The sequence below is a fragment of the Phoca vitulina genome, unplaced genomic scaffold (assembly GCF_004348235.1).
Source record: "Phoca vitulina isolate PV1807 unplaced genomic scaffold, GSC_HSeal_1.0 scaffold15, whole genome shotgun sequence".
NCBI classification, from domain to species: Eukaryota; Metazoa; Chordata; class Mammalia; order Carnivora; family Phocidae; genus Phoca; species Phoca vitulina.
This window is the reverse complement of record NW_022589718.1, coordinates 9,763,444-9,766,477: the sequence shown is the minus strand read 5'-3', so window position 1 is coordinate 9,766,477 and position 3,034 is coordinate 9,763,444. Positions and strand designations below refer to the sequence as shown.

The 3,034-nt window shown below is 36.6% G+C and overlaps 1 pseudogene; it reads right to left on the bottom strand.

Annotated features, from left to right (window-relative positions):
* Positions 1-1,753: 1,753 nt before the first annotated feature.
* On the bottom strand, positions 1,754-1,828 carry LOC116638056 (annotated as a pseudogene).
* Positions 1,829-3,034: the final 1,206 nt, after the last annotated feature.

The following is a 3,034-nucleotide window of genomic DNA, read 5'->3' as shown; positions in this document are numbered from 1 at the left end:
ACAAATGAAAAGATCAAGTGTCCACTAATTGATGAATGGATAAAGAAGATGTAGTATATAAATACAATGGGATATTAGCCATAAAAGAGAATTAAATCTTGCCATTTGCAATATCATGGATTGCCCCAGAGGATATAATGCTAATTGAAATAAATCAGTCAGAGAAAGATAAATACCATATGATTTCGCTCATATGTGGAATTTAAGAAACAAATGAACAAACAAATAAAAAAAATAGATTCTTAAATATAGAGAACAAGCTGGTGGTTGCAAGAAGGAAACTGGGTGGAGGGATGGCTGAAATAGGTGAAGGGGATTAAGGGTACACTTATTCTGATGAACACTGAGAAATGTATGGAAATGTTGAATCACTATATTGTACAACACCTGAAACTAATATAACACTCTATGTTAATTATACTTGATAAAAGTGCAAAAAAAAAGTGAAGGAGAAACAAAACTTTTTTTAAATGTTTATTTTTTTTAAGATTATTTATTTATTTATTTGAGAGAAAGAGAGAGAGCAAGCGAGCACAAGGAGGGGAGGGACAAAGGGAGAGGCAGACTCCCCATTGAGCAGGAAGCCTGATGCAAGGCTTGATCCCAGGACCCTGAGATCATGATCTGAGCCAAAGGCAGACGCTTAACCTACTGAGCCACTCAGGCACCCAAAAACTTTCTCAATTAAATAAAAATTGATGAAATTTTTCGGAAGGAAATCCACATTGCAAGAAATGGTAAAAGTTCTGCAGAAATAAGGAAAATTATATAGGTCAGGTACTTACATCTACATAAAGACCTTTTAAGAGGAATAAATGAAGGTGAAATAAAGTTTATTTTTCTTATTCTTAATTGGTCTAAGAGATAAGTTTCTTGAAATTAACAATAGCAACAATATAGTCAGTGATTATACCTTATAAATAAGTGAAATGAATGTCATATGTCATAAGAGATGCAAGGAAGGAATTACAAATACTCTGTTATGAGGACATTTTGCTACCAGTGAAGTGGTACAGTGTTATTTGAAGTGAATTTGGATTAGTTGTAAGTGCATATTGCAACCACAGGGCAACTAAAAATAGTAAAAGTGAAGTAAAAATTGATATGATGAAAGGAGAGGAAATGGAATCTTACAAAATGGTCAATTTAAACCAGAGAAGGCAGAAAGGGTGAAGACAAAAAAATTACAAAGAACACTGAAAATATATAGGAAACAATAATAAATATGATAGATATTAATCTAGCTATATCATTAATTACATTTAATGTAAATAAGAGATTGTCAGTGCTGATTAAAAAAAAGAGATCAAATATGTTGTCTCCAAGAAATCCACTTTAAATATAAAGACAAGGAGATTAAAAGTAAAAAGATGAAGAGAGATAAACCATGCAAATATTAATCAAAAGAAGCCAGAATAGCTATATTAATTTCAGAGTAAACTAACTTCAAAGAAAAGAAAATAACAAGAAATGAAGAGGGCCATTAGTAATGATAAAAGGGATAAGTCTTCAAGATAACAACAATCTTTAATGTGTATGTACTGAATAACAGAGCATCATTATACATTAGGCAGTAACTAATAGAACTGCAAGGAGAAACAGATGAATGCATTGTTATAGTTGGAGACTTCAACAAACTTCTGTTGTATCTATTGACTGGCCCAGCAAGCAGAAAATCAGTAAGAATGGAGTTGACGTGAACAGCATCACCAATCAGATGGAGCTATTTAATTAATTAATTAATTTATACACTACTTCATCTAACAACAGCAAAATATACATTCCTCTTGTAACAAACTATAGAAATGATCCCTGAAAGTATAGTCTTAGAATATACATTCCTCTTAAGTTCACATGTAACATTTACCAAGACAGACAACCAATTCTAGACCATAAAATACGTCTTAACAAATTTCAAATAATAGAAATTAAGCAAGGTTCAGTTATAGGTCACATGATATTAAACTAAACATCAGTAGCGAAAAGAGAGCTGGAGAACCTCAAAATACTTGGAGATTAAATAACATACTTCTGTTTTTTTTAATTTATTTTTTATTTTTTTTAAGATTTTATTTATTTGACAGAGAGAGAGATAGTGAGAGCAGGAACACAAGCAGGGGGAGTGGGAGAGGGAGAAGCAGGCTTCCCAACGAGCAGGGAGCCCGATGTGGGACTCGATCCCAGGACCCTGGGATCATGACCGGAGAGCCGAAGGCAGACGCTTAACGACTGAGCCACCCAGGCGCCCTAAATAACATACTTCTAAATAACACATGGGTCAATGACAAAATCCTAAGAGAAACTTAAAAGTATTTTGAACTAAATGAAAATTAAAGCACAACTTACCCAAATTTGTGGATTGTAGAAAAAAGCAGTTCTTTGAGGGAAATTGGTAGCATTGAATACATATATTAGAAAAGAAGATGTATTTAAAACTAATAATATAATCATCCACCTTAGGAAACTAGAAAAAGAAGAGAATTTAAATCCAAAGTAAGCAGGAAAAAAAGGTATAAAATTTGAGCAGGGGGAGGAGCAAGATGGCGCAGGAGTAGGAGACCTGGATTTCGTCTGGTCCCAGGAATTCAGCTGGATAGGGATCAAACCATTCTGAACACATACGAACTCAATAGGAGATCGAAGAAAAGAATAGCAACAACTCTCTGAACAGAAAAGCGACCATTTTCTGGAAGGTAGGACGTGCAGAGAAGTGAATCCGAGGCGATATTCGGGAGGATAGATGTTGCGGGAGGGGGCCTCCCTTGACCGCTTCTGGCAAGTGATAGAGCTGCAGAGCACAAAATCGGAACTTTTAGAAGTCGGCTCCGCTGAGGGACGTCGCTCCAGTGGCTAAGCAGGGGGTGGAACCCTCGTGGGACAGTGTGGTCTCAGGACCCTCAGGGTCACAGAAAGACCGGGGGTGCCTGAGTGCGACAGAGCTCCCAGGTATTGGAGCAGGGAAGCCGGCTGCAGAGACGGAGCTGAGGCGCGGGCTCTCAGCTCGGGGTGGCCATAAACCGTGATCTGTGGTACA